Consider the following 14,928-nt stretch of genomic DNA (forward strand, 5'->3'; position numbering starts at 1 on the left):
GGTGATATGTTATTACCATATATGTCATCTTGTCTTATTATATAGACATACATCAGAAAACAAATGGATTCTTACCTCCATAAGTATGGTAAATATATAAATGATATTACAAGGCTATATCCATTAAAATACAAACATTGGTAAACTATGACAAGTAAGGCTTATGCTCACTACCCAAACAAATATTTAATAAACTATAATAGGTATAGTTTAGGGTTCTTTACATAACAAACACATTATAAAAGGTATTACACATACAAAAGAGTTATTACCACTATGAATAATTATGATAAACTATAACAAGTATAGTTAAGCCATTATACCCCCACAAACGAACACGCTAGTTATAATCGGTATAGTTATGGCATATAAATATTACAAACAAAGTGATAAACTATAATAGGTATAGTTTATGTTTCATTCACACTACGAACTTAATTACAAGAAAGGAATTCACCATCACCACCACTTTTGATAAGCTATAATATGCATAGTTCATGTTCACTACCACTATCACTATTTGATGAACTATGATATGTATAGGTTATATTCACCATCACCACCACTTTTGATAAGCTATAATATGCATAGTTCATGTTCACTACCACTATCACTATTTGATGAACTATGATATGTATAGGTTATATTCACCATCACCACCACTTTTGGTAAACTATAATATGCATAGTTCATGTTCACTAGTCACTATCACTACCCGATGAACTATGATATGTATAGTTTATGTTCACAGCCACTATTACTATTTCGTACACTACACTAGGGTTTGGTTCCGGTTTTTGGATTTAAGACCACATTCAATCTAGCATTGTTGGTTTTTAGTTATAATTTCTAAGTGTATATGTTAGAGTTATAGAGAACCTAGTCGTGATTGGCTTAGAATTGGTGGTTCCGCCTTATTTCCTGTTCCTCGTTGGGTTGTGGGCCTAGGGCAGACCCATTACATTCGACGTTTTATCTAACTTTAATTTTGTATAACTTATATACACGAGGAAATTATAGAAGGAATCTATAGGGAATTCTAGGATGCACTATTTCATAACATAGAAACTTACATTTCACATTTTGAGGAAAATATTGGATTTTCTGGAACAACTTAATTGCTTTTACGGGGAAAAACAATTTATTTCTCAATTTAAAACTCTTATGAACTCACCAATCTTTGTGTTGACACTTTTTCAAAACAACTTGTATTCTAAGGAAATTACTAAACAGGTAAATCAACTGCTTTCGGGGACGGGACGCTAAAGCGATAAACTCAAACTTATTTTGTCATCATGATGTAATTGATTTTGAAACATGTAAACTTACTCTATGATGTAACTCTTTCAATTATATTGATGATGGTTGTGTTTTCTTTCTTCACTATTACATTCGTTGTTATGATACTATACATGAAGTCATCCACCCTCGAACGTTTCCGCCGATCTGGTTTGGGGGTGTGACAATCTCCATGCTTGAGATCTTGAACCTCCATGATGTTGCTTGGATGAAAGGATCCAAACCAGAATCCCTCTAATGGTATCACACCCAATGACACCAAAGAGTGGAATAAAAATAACTAGGAGAAGGGTCAATTTCACAAACCTAAAGGGGTTAGAAATCATCCCTAAGAGTGGGAGGAAGAAGGGTTGGTGAATAATTCAAGCCAAGGTGCAAGGAGGAATGAAATCCTTAGGGCCCTATTTATAGCCTTGGATCCCTCCTAGGGTTAAGTACTCCTTCCCATGTGGGATGGAGGCCTAACCACGAACTTTCACTCCTTTCCCATGTGGGATGGAGTGATTTTCATCCAAACCTAATTAGATAAGGTTCTAGAACATTCCTGATTAACCAACTATCGATTAATGAGTATTCAACCCTTTAATTAATTAAACTGTTAATTAATTCCCAAAATATATTTCCAAAATATATTTCCAATTAGTTTCTAATTTATCCTTTATTTATTCTACTCAATTTGGGTCTTGAGGGCAACCCAAAAGGACCCTGTTATTATTAGAAATATTACCAATAGTTAATGACCTTGGACACTATTCCAACAGTCTCCCACTTGGACAAGTCATCAACTATATGAGGACTAATATTTCTCAAATAATCAACAAAGTGTTAGCCATCCAATGCAACTACCGAACTCTTGATCTAATCAATATTCAACCCTTAGATAAGTGATCAACTATCCCTTCGTTCTATGATATCTGTATGAATTCGAGACATGGATAATGGTCAATCTCAAGAATTCAAGATTATGTTTCCCGATATAGATTTGTGACCACTGCATCTAACTACCAAATTGAACACATCAATTCCAATCAGGGCTCGGCCAAGCACTTTAGATGTCAGCACCAAATCATCGAGGGGCCCATAGATATCACTTCTCCTATTAAGGCAGAAGGAACGAATAAACTTTGACTACATAGTTTCTGTCTATTTCATCATGTCACACATGGACATACCCTTTATAACTACCAGTTACGGTTAGCGTTGGAGTAGACCAATGCATAACAAAATCATACAGCAAACCCCACATGTATCTAGGTTTGAAGAATAGAAGATATTATCGTCTTAGGATTACTCGTGACTGAATCCATGAAGTAATCTCTAAGAGTGGGTTGGTCCAATACTTAAATCTCTATTAAGCACTTATGAGTGTTAGCGCAATCTCTATGCTATGTCCAATCATTATGGACAATCCACTAATACACACGACACTCTTGAATCACTACTAACTTCCAAGAGTATGAGCGACTGTAGACGTTTGAGTAAATTAATACTCGGGAAGTGGGTTCCAAACATGCAAAAGTGAGAACGCAATGATAAGCTAATTGAAATGACCGAAATCCATCATATATTAAGATCACCACTTAAAAATCGCCAAATCAAATTAAAACTTATACTGCTTAAAGTTCTCGGGTTTTAAAACAAACCAGACTAAGAGTGTTTAAGCCAATTCATTTGCAAATCTAATGTCTCTCGACTATGTCTGACTGTCAGACTTGGTCAATGACATCGGCTTATGGAATGGATCGACAAGATTATCTTTCGATATTGCATATTGACTATGACATCTTCACATTTGAATCACTATCAAACGTGAAGGTACATACTGAGTATATGTCATGTGAGATTGTATGACTTGGGATCCATACTCGAGGTAAGTTCACCCAAAGTTACAAGAAACTTCATAAGGACCATCAATGATTGGATTTCAACAAAGATGTCACTAATGAATATCTTTTCGCCACATTGTCTTCTTTGCAATTTAACAAACTGCAACATACTCTAAGTTTGCAAAATCCACTATGGTGTAATACTTGGTACTCTTCAAAGCTAAAACTTCACCATTCAGAGAAGCATGAAATCCGAATGCAAACGGAAACGTCTTTATCAGTATGGAACTTAGCATCAATGTAACTCTTTCACTGATCTCTTCCATATTATCAAGATCATTTCTTCTGTCCTCCAAGGACACTTAAGAATGTTCTTGATTTTGATTCATTTATTCTTGCCAAATTGATCTAATCTAACTTGTCATGCTCAAGGCATACGAGTCATCAGATCTGGTACATGTCATGGCATATATGATCGAACCCATTAAAAACATGTGGGACATGACTCATAACCTCTAGTTGAACTTAGGACACTAGCATTGCTCAATGTCATGCCATATTGTAATAAGCCTGAACTCCTTTTCGAGTTTCCTCAACATTCCATGTACTTTGGCTTAATCCAATGAATCACTTTGATCTATCTCCATACATCCTTATTATGCATGTGTCTTATATCTCCCATGTATATCATAGCGAAACAGTTCTCATACTAAGCCAAGCTTTTACACATGCCAAGTTAGAATACAGTTTCCTATAAATCGTACATTGTATATGTACAATACAAGGGTGACTACAATGCTCCCACTAGCACAGACATATATATATATATATATATATATATATATATATATATATATATATGGCTTATCTACTCGAAATTCAAACTCCTTGAACTTTTCTCATTGAAACATGGATTCCAATTACTCCTACTAAATTTGACATATATATGGTTTATCTTTATTTCTTGATATTCAAACTCTTGAAATTTTTCATTGAAATAATGATCCGTCTTGTGAGATGCTGATTTCGGTCCATAAATGAACATATTAAGCTTACACATCCTTCAAAACCTATATTGGTTTAATTATGTGTTTCTTCCTATCCACGATTGTCTCTACTTGAAGATCTACTTGCACCTAGGGATTAAGGTCAAGTGTTAGCTATACCAAATAACAACATACATGGATTGAATCTCACTTTTCAATTCCTCTTTTTATGTTGTTGTTTTTAGGGCCTACCATAGCTTCCGATAGCTGGTACACTCTGAGTGCTATCTACCAGTGACTCAAATACCTTAGCAATATAAACTCTTATATAACTAGGTTCATGACGTCTTCTATCAGATCTATAAGAAAAAAGTGGAAATATGTCAGTGTCCTTAATATCACTTTCAATTCCAAATTGAATGTTATGTCCAACTTTAGGCTCTTCGTTGGTTGACTCTTGAATCTTATTGTTGGGTAGTAGATTTGTTTTGTATTGCGTCATTGGGCTCGGTTAATAGTCCAAGTTTTGTACTCCGGTTTGGGCCTATCCAACCGTGAGCTGATAGGGTTTAGTATATAATAATGTGCTTGCATGCATATTAGGTTAACGATTTAGAACGATTGATAGCATTACGATAGATCACAGATTACTTTCTTCATCGTTCTTGTAAACCCTAAATCCTCTACAGTAGAAGTTCTTTATCGATCTCTTCTGAGGATTGTTTATTAATCATTCGACATCTTTGATCCATTATTGTGTTCTTGCTGTTTACTCGTTTATTTCTTTACATGTTTTATAGATCTAATCGATCTTCAAGTTAGTTTTTAACTTATCAATTGGTATCATAGCAAGAGGCTGTGTAATCGATACACTTCTTTCTGTGAAAAAGGTTTCGATTAGGGTTATTCTGCATTTATTGATATTTATTGAGCCGTCATCTCATAATTGACGTATCTCGATATTTATTGTTTTGCCCTAATTTGATATATTACAAGTCTGATCTTTGAATAGGTTATTCGATCAATTATGGACGAGTCACAATCCAATCCCATTAATATTTCGAACAACATTGGATCAACAACGAAGATTCCCATCCTGTACACCCATGATTATGAAGTCTGGGCACATCACTTTGAAGATTATGTTATAGGATCTGAGGATAATGGATACCTCATCTGGGAAGCAATCGTTTCTGGACCCTTTTCTCATTCAGCAACTTCAAGGATTATTAAAACTCAAAAGGAGTACAATGATCTTCTGAAAGATGTTAAAGATATTGCGCAAGACGAAAAAGATAAATTTCAGTGCAATATCAAAGCGTTAAGGTTGATTAGATTCGCTCTTCAATCTGATACTTTCAGGCTGGTGAGTTCATGCACAACTGCAAAAGATATATGGGACAGGCTACGTGAATTGTACTCTACAGACGAAGATCTTGAACACTCCATTCAAACCTTACTCTTGTCTGAGTTTGGTGAATTCAAGCAAGGAGCCGAAGAAACTGTGACCCAAACGTTCGATCGCTTCATTCATCTTCTTAGCAAGATGATCAAACACGACATCGAAAGAAAGCTTATTGAGCAGAAGGTTACGTTTTTGAATGGTCTCAGATCTGAGTGGAGAGCAGTTGTGTCCACAGTCAAAGCACACGAGCAATTTAAAACCTACTCTTTGGCGAAACTGGTGGGCATCCTAAAGTCTCAAGAAAAGATCATGCTACAGGAGAAAAATGTGGTTTCAAGCCTAGGTTCGTTGGCCCTCTTGTCCAAAAGCAAAGCGGTGATGGAGGAAGAAGACCTCATCTTGGAGGACTATGACCTCACTTCTGAAGACTATGCTATGATGGTGTCAAACCCGAAAAGGTTCATCAAGAAGAGATTCCCCACCAACAAAAACCAAAACTGGCAGTGGAGTTATAGTTCTGAAAAGGTCAAAGATGAACCGAAGACTGAAGAATCAAAGAAGGAACCGAAGGCTGAAGGAGATTCGGGAGTGAGCTGCTATTATTGTGGTGGAAAGAACCACTATGCAAAGGATTGTGTCCTCAAAAAGATGGCAGAAAAGGATGAGGAAAAGGATGAAGAAGCTTTGTTGCAGAAAAAGCTAGATGAAATCAGGAAGAGGAAATCTACTGCTAACCCTTCTATGAATGCGTTAATTGTGCAGGGTTCGGTTGCTAATGATGAGTTCGGTGGCGTGGAGGTTTGGTCAACCGACTCTGAAGATGATGAAGTGAGGAAGCCTTCTCATGGAAAGGCTTATGTGGCGAAAGAAGAAAGCAGTGGAGGAAGATGCTTGATGGTATCCGACGTATCTCAGATGAGGGGATACAACACTGATGGTGGGAATGATGACACGAAGGAGCAACAGAACTTGTGCTTTATAGCCAAACCGCTCAGCGTGCAGTTCAACGAGCTCGATGAACTGATCAAGAAGGTACAATCAGTTTTTGTCGCATTTAAAGTCCCACAATGCTCATATGAAAAAGAATTAAAAACTGTTAATTCAAGATTCTCTCATCTAGATAGTAGTATAACTCAAACTCGAGTCACCAATTCTAACCTAACTGACCAATTAAGCAGGGTGTCTTCGAAGAGTGAGGAACGGCGGATGTGGATCGAACTGAAGGAGTCGGAATTAATCAAAATAAAAGATAAAAACATTTATTTGCAAAGAGACATTTTAAAGCTTTTGAAACAGCGAAATGTTTTTTGTTTGATTGCCAAACGTCTTTACTCTAATATTACTCAGCTTCATTTGGATTGTGAAATAGGACAAAAGATTCATCGTATGATTTTGCCCTTCCTTGAGTTTAAAGAGGATGAAATTGATGCTGAAGCGTATAATTATGAGAGTGTTATTTCATCTAAGGATGTTAATCTGACGTACATGTATGGACTGGACAAAATCGAAACTTTTATTAAGTCCAAGGACCATAAGGACATGCTTAAAAACCTTTTGGATGAAAATGATAAACTGAAACTGAGAACCGAAACCATACAAAAATTTGACTCTTTAAACGCCAACTTGAGCTCAGAAAATAAAATTGATGTTGAAAATGCATCTGAGCTTAATGAGGACGACAATATGAGTGAAATTTCTGTAGAGGATACAGTTGACTGTTCAGAATTTGTCAAGAGTGAACCCGAAAATCACAAGAATCTTATTTCAGAAAATTCAGTGGAGTTCGCTCGTATGTCCCAACAAAAGTCCCCGATTCTTGCAGAGAAGGCAGTAGTATATCAGAAAGTAAGAACCACTCCAAATCAGGTGTACAAGGTCACAGGCGTAACCGAACATCAGACTGCTGAACTCACAGCTATTGTAAACGAAGATAATGTTGATGGCTGTGACGAATTCTTCTGGTCAGCTCCCATTGACAATGCTGATGAAACGGTAGGTTTGTCTGAAAGAACTTCATGGAAAAGCAAAGGCAGATATGTGCCAGAACCTTTGAATAAACCTGATAGCTTCGATGTGCCAAGTACTAGTGGTACAAAAGATGTTCCTCAGGAAAATGAAACTCCTACAAAAGAAGTCACATCCCCAAGTGAAACTTCATCCGTTCAGAGTGAATCAGCTAAAGAAAAACAAAAACCGAAAGCTAACATCCATCATCAACCGAAGCAGATGAGAAATCAAAAACGTCAAAGGAATCAGAGATACAGGAAGAATCTCTCTGAAAGGAAACAGTTTTGGCAATCTCAGAATGCCTATTTCTCACATCAAGACAGGAACTTAAAGTCAGAGAAAAGTCCTGTTGGATCGAAAGAGAGCAACAACAACCGAAAGCAAAGGTTCGGTTCAGAGAATGATTCCAACCAAAAGCAAAGGTTCGGTTCTGAGAATGACTCAAACCGAAAGCAGAAGTTCGGTTCAGAGAACTACATCAACCGAAAGCAAAGGTTCGGTTCTGAAATCAAAAGAGATCAAAACTCTAGGGTCGGTCCCACTGATGATCAAAAGCAAAAGGGTCACCTAGAGACTCCAGCCAAGAAGTCATCTCAATCTAAGCTCTCTCATTCTAACTCTTCTAATTCTTCAAACTCTTCTAACTCTTCTCCACCTCGTTCTAAATTCCATTATGTTCCTTCTCAAAAATCTCTATCATCAGCTGAACAAAAAGGTAAACAGAAGGTTTCAGTGGTTAAACCAGAGTCAAAACCGAAAGCAACGAATTCCAATAAAATTAAAGTTTTTACCATCAAAAAGAAAGATGAAACAACACTAATAAAAAGAACATATTTAGTTGACATCTCTCTTACTATTCCTGTTCCTATGAAAGACTCACGTGGACCCAAGAAGCTTTGGGTTCCTAAATCTGCTTAATTTTTGCAGGTTATCAGTGACGAGCAGTTTGACGAAGAATGGTACATTGATAGTGGCTGCTCGCGTCACATGACAGGAAGGAAGGAAGAGCTAAGGGAATACAGGTCTCTTTCAAATGGTGGAAACGTCAAGTTCGGGAACAACTCCTTCGGCACCATAAAAGGATATGGAATCATTACAAATGGTGAATTCATGATAAGGAAGGTTGCATACGTGGAAGGGCTACAACACAACCTCATCAGTGTATCTCAGCTTGTTGGAGGTACCGGTCTCAAAGTCTCATTCGACGATGAGGGTTCTGAAATAATTGAGAAGAAGACAAAAAGAATTATTCTCAAATCGGAGCATAAAGGTGAAATGTTTCCTCTAAACCTCAAACTCATCAAAGGAAACCCAGCTATCTGCCTGTTATCTAAAGCACAATCTGACGAAAGTTGGCTGTGGCACCGAAGGCTCTCTCATCTCAACTTTAAAGATATCAACAAACTTGTTACTGGAGGTCATGTTCGAGGTCTTCCATTGCTCAAGTATGATAGAGATCATTTGTGTGCTGCATGTGAAATAGGGAAGCAGAGTCGTCAAAGTCATCCATCTATAATAAACACTAAAGTTGTTGAACCACTAGAATTACTTCATATTGATTTGTGTGGTCCATCATCTATCGAAAGCATCGGTGGTAGCAAGTATATTCTTGTTATTATTGATGACTTTTCGCGTTTTACATGGGTGTTCTTTTTGAAGCTTAAATCTGAAGCGACTCATAAGCTAAAGGTGTTCATCAAGCAGATTGAAGTACAGATGAAGAAGGTCGTTCGCAACATCAGGAGCGACAATGGTCTGGAATTCAAAAATAGAGAATTCGAAGAATTCCTGGCAGAAAAGGGAATTAGTCACAACTTCTCAGCTCCCTACACACCTCAACAAAACGGGATTGTCGAAAGACGAAACCGATCTTTGTGTGAAGCAACCCGAACCATGCTAAGTTTCGCTTCCTTACCTCTTTATTTTTGGGCTGATGCTATTTCTGCTGCTTGTTTTACACAGAACAGGTCATATCTCAACAAACGCGTCTCTCTCACTCCTTATGAGATCATCAACAACAGGAAGCCAAACGTGAAGTTTTTCCATGTGTTCGGTTCACGGTGTTTTATCTTCAATTCTAAAGAAAACCGCAACAAGTTCAATGTCAAAGCTGACGAAGGGATATTTTTGGGCTATTCTCTCACTTCTAAAGCGTACAGGGTATTAAACAAGCGTTCGAGGAGAATAGAAGAAACTTACTACGTGACTTTTGATGATAGCTATGTCAAAAAGCTAAAGGCCAATGAAGACACAGCTGGGGAAATCTTTCCTCAAACTGGCCAAGTCACAGTCTCGATCGCTAATCTATTCGAGCAGTTCATGGAGCTATTCGATGAACCAGAGAAGGCCATTCTCTCTGAAGCCAGTGCAGCAGACAACAAGGTTAATCACATGAAACAAATTTTTGAAGACGCTGCAAGGAGAATGAATGAAGGAGGATCAAGCTCTGACGAGCCTCAATCACCCAATGCTTCAGTCGAGGGGGAGGATCCACCATCATCATCCCAGCCGAGCTCACAAGTTGAGGGGGAGCTAAGGTCTCAAACTACAACCGAAAGCACTTTGACGACCGAAAGCACTTCGCCAACCGAAAGTGCCTCACCATCCGAAGGTGCATCAACGCCCGAAAGCTCAATACCACAAGAAACCACTGTAGCTCAAGATTCTCAAGACATTCCTGTAAGATCATCTATTGAGGGGGAGCATGCTGATATGTCTTACGACTATGAAAGCCAGTCCGAACCAGAAGAAATGATAAACGCTGAATTAGATCCAACCTTTGATCCTAACTACCCTCCTCTCACCAAATGGACAAGAGATCATCCTGTCTCTCAAGTTGTTGGTGATGTATCTGAAAAAGTTCTGACTCGATCACAACTTAAGGCAAAACAGACTTCCTTGTTCTCTAAAGTCGAATTCTGCATGTTTAACTCATTCGTATCAAAAGTTGAACCAAAGACAGTTAACACTGCTCTTGATCACTCCGATTGGGTTCAAGCTATGCAAGACGAACTGAATGAATTTGAAAGGAACAAAGTTTGGCGACTTATTCCAACTCCTCCAGATGCCTCGGTTGTTGGTCTCAAATGGGTCTTTAGGAACAAAATGGACAAGGAAGGGAATGTTATAAGGAACAAAGCACGTCTGGTAGTGAAAGGATACTGTCAGGAGGAAGGCATTGACTATGAAGAAACTTTCGCTCCTATAGCTAGGCTGGAATCAGTAAGAATATTTCTAGCCTATGCTGCCCACAAACACTTTGAGGTCTACCAAATGGACGTCAAGTGTGCATTTCTCAATGGAGAACTCGAAGAAACTGTGTATGTGGAGCAACCTCCTGGATTCGTGAATGAAAAGTATCCTAATCATTGTTACATTTTGGATAAAGCCGTGTATGGACTGAAACAAGCTCCGAGAGCCTGGTATGAAACGCTGACTAAATTCTTAAAGATGTCCAAATTCAAACGAGGTTCGGTTGACCCAACCTTCTTTCGCAAGAAGGAAGGTAACCACCTTATGATCGTTCAAATTTATGTCGATGATATCATCTTTGGCTCAACGAATCCTAGCCTAACAGCTGAATTCAGAAAGCTGATGGAGACTAAATTTGAAATGAGCTCAATGGGTCCTATTAACTTTTTCCTTGGTTTAAATATTAGACAGGGACCCGAAGGCATCTTTATTAATCAGGAAGCTTACACGAAGACTCTCCTAGCAAAATTTGGCATGATGGGAGATTCCAAAGTCAAAGTTCTAATGGCGTTCGGCACCAAGCTCACCCCATCCTTGGACAAACCGGCTGTTGATATTACGCTTTATCGTCAGATGATAGGCTCACTGATGTATCTCACTGCTAGCAGGCCTGACATAATGTTTTATGTTTGTTACTGTGCTAGATTTCAGGCAAACCCACGCGAACCTCACATGCTTGCAGTGAAGAACATTCTACCATATCTCAAGCGAACTACCTCTTTAGGTCTATGGTATCCTTCCAACTCAGGCTTCTTCGTTCAAGCCTACTTAGATGCAGACCTTGGAGGTTGTGGACTCGACAGAAAAAGCACCACTGGTGGCTGCCAATTCCTTGACGGGAAGTTGGTTAGCTGGCAGTCAAAGAAACAAATGTGCGTGTCTTTGTCTACAGCTGAAGCAAAATATATTGCAGCTGCATCCTGCACCTCTCAAGTGATTTGGATCCAGAGTCAACTCCGAGACTATGGACTCAATATGAAAAAGATCCCACTATATTGTGACTCTGAAAGTGCAATTAGGATCTGTCATAACCCAGTGCAACACTCCAAGACCAAGCACATAGCACTGAGGTATCACTTCATCAAAGATCATGTGGAAGATGGAAATGTTGAAGTACACTTTGTTAGAACCACTGATCAATTGGCTGATATCTTTGCCAAAGCTCTTCCTGAAGCGTCATTCAACAAAATTCTACAAGGGCTAGGTATGATGGAATCAGAGTCAGTACCACAAACTACCTCTCAACCTCAAACATCAGAAGCGAAATAGACCGAACGTTCGGGTTCGGTTGAATCATCTGCACTCGCTCATCATTTCAAAGGTAGTTTTCTTGGTTGTAAATTTCATGTACAAAGTTGTTTATCTTATTGTCAAAAATATTTCCTTTTTGAAAGTCTAAAATTCCTTGGTTTTCCAAAAATTTTCAAAACCAAAATCAACCGAAGGTTCGGGTTCGGTTTTTCAAAAATTTTCAAAACCGAAATCAACCGAAGGTTCGGGTTCGGTTTTTCAAAACCGAAATCAACCGAACGCTCGGGTTCGGTTTTTCAAAGGTTTGGTTTTTCAAAATTTCTCAAAACCGAAACCAACCGAACGCTCGGGTTCGGTTTTTCAAAATTTTTCAAAACCAAAACCAACCGAACGCTCGGGTTCGGTTTTTCAAAATTTTTCTCAACCGAAACCAACCGAACGCTCGGGTTCGGTTCCAAAGTTTTTTTAATGGTTTTCTTTTCTTTTCCAAAATTTTTTTATCTTTTATTTTTTCTTAGTCTTATTTTTCTTATTATTTATCTTTTTTTTATATATCAAAACTCCAAAAATATTTTATTCTTCATTTGCTTTTTGTCTTTTATTTTTATATGTGTGTTCGTTCGTTTATGGGGAAATATTTGTTGGATTAGTTAAGTGTCCCTAGAAGCATGCTGATGTATGTGCCCAAAGCCTCATCAGATTCTGAATAACAACCTTAATGACTTGGTATACACAAATCTTGTCTTCCCAATTAGGCTATCACATTTATTCTAATCGAGAGCTACCTAACTCTCTTCTCACATGAGATACGAGTTTTCTGCTTGGTCCTACTTTTCATAAGCAAAGGTACTTTTCTTTCTTACACCATCTCCATTACATTTCTCCATTAAATTCGTTTCATCAACGTAATCCTTGAGACTCTCAGAAATTACCACTGAGGTTTATGGTTACTCAAAAACTGTGTTATTGATCTTCGTTTCGTGCCACTACGAGCTGAGTGAAACCCAAAATTCAATACCAAATCTGAATTGACGGTGAACAATTAATTTGCTCAAGTTTTCACTAATGAATTGACGGACGTATCCTCATTAAATCTCAAGTTTTTCTTTTGTGTGATTCCAATGAAATTGTTAAACACCATAACATTTCTTCCCTTGGGATCCAGTTTTATTTTTTTTTTGAGATTTTATATTTTCCAAGCCACTTTAAAATCATTTTCTACCTACTTGTTCAACAGACTACACCGGTCTCACAAGTATTTTGTTCACTTTCTATCTTATTTCAAGATTAGGACTGTTGAATCAAAGCTAAAGCCACCCTAAGGAGCCTAATTAAAAGAAGCCCTTCAACACTTCTTAATAAGTGTTTGATCGTTATTCAACGGGAAACCATACTAACACTTTAAGGTCTCTCTTGACTTTGAAGGAAGAGATTCGTGCCCGGGATCATTTGTTTCGTGTCTTTATTGACATCACAATTATTCCTAAAAAGATTTGCTTTATTTCTTTTCTTTTTACACCCTTAGCACGAAAATCTTTGATTTTCCAAAATTCTGGTACTAATAATTACAGGCTTTTTCTTTGGATCGCGGATTAATTATAAAGATGTGGTCTAAATTAATCCACGTGGGTGTGATATTCAAAAGATGCCGTTACACATTAAGGGGATAAGATGAAGAGTTGCTGACTCAGGCGGGAGATTAATTGATTTGATTTCAAACGGCGGAACAGGGAAAGCGTGCGAATTTGAAGCGTCTAATCTCTAACTGACGTCGCAGACGCGTGTGTGAATTTGAAACGATTCCTCTCTGGCACAGAAAGGCGCGTGTGAATTTGAAACGGTTTATCAGAAACGGCGCTTGATGGGAGGCGTGTTCTTCGGAATCTGACACTCTCTCTCATGCGTGATCATCGGTTCCACAACTGTCACGCATCAGTCACTCCGAAAAACTCTTGGTATTTCGATAGAAGATTTGGGCAGATCTTTCTCTCTCCTTTAACCCAGTATAAAAAGCGACATCCTCTCCCATTTACCTCTTTACTGCATCAAAATTCCCAAGAGAGCAAAAATTCCCTGAAACCCTGACTGTTCATCATCTTCTTCCCTCTCTTCAACAATGGCAGATTCATCCTCCGTTCACGCTACTTCTCACATCCTTCCCATTCGCCCTCAACGGTGTCTCGTAATCGATTTAACCCCTCAGGCATATGACTCCTACATGTTCCCAATCATCGAATGCTTGAAGTATTCGCCAATAGCACCTGCACTTTCGAGGGTGGAATTAGTGCCCATGGAGCTCTTATCACAGATTTATGCGACTGCACACTATGATAAAGCGGTCGATAGGATCTTCTTCGAGGTTTCTGATCACAAAGCTTCTATTTCCAAGCAACGATTTGGCTCACTGCTAGGGTTTGCAGCTGACCCTTCAAGGGTTAATCCGGAGACTATTCCGATGGGGCATCTCTTCAACATGTTCTATAATATGGGGTACACGGAGGTGCTAACTTCCGTCGCTAAGTTCAAAAAATCGTGTTTGCCGCCACAGTGGAACGGAATGTTCACTGTACTTTTCAAGGGTCTCTCAGAAAGGAGCTCAGGTTCAGATGGCTCCAGTCGACTATTCCTGTCCATTCTGTACGGAGTTTACAACGGCGTCAACGTCGACTATGGGTTTGTTCTCTGGCAACAACTCATCCAGAGTTTATCTTCTTCTTCACGACATTCTGAGGTGTCGTATGCCAGGTTTTGGACCTTGATCACTAAGTGGGCGATGGATAAGAACAATGTCCCCACTGTTGCCGGTGCACCGATGTCTTCGATTGGTACATTCCATACCACGAAGATTATCGTCTTAGATGCATCGAAATTCCCTTTCAATGGTTCCATCTCGGAAACCATG

The sequence above is a fragment of the Lactuca sativa genome, chromosome 8 (assembly GCF_002870075.4).
Source record: "Lactuca sativa cultivar Salinas chromosome 8, Lsat_Salinas_v11, whole genome shotgun sequence".
Lineage (NCBI taxonomy): Eukaryota > Viridiplantae > Streptophyta > Magnoliopsida > Asterales > Asteraceae > Lactuca > Lactuca sativa.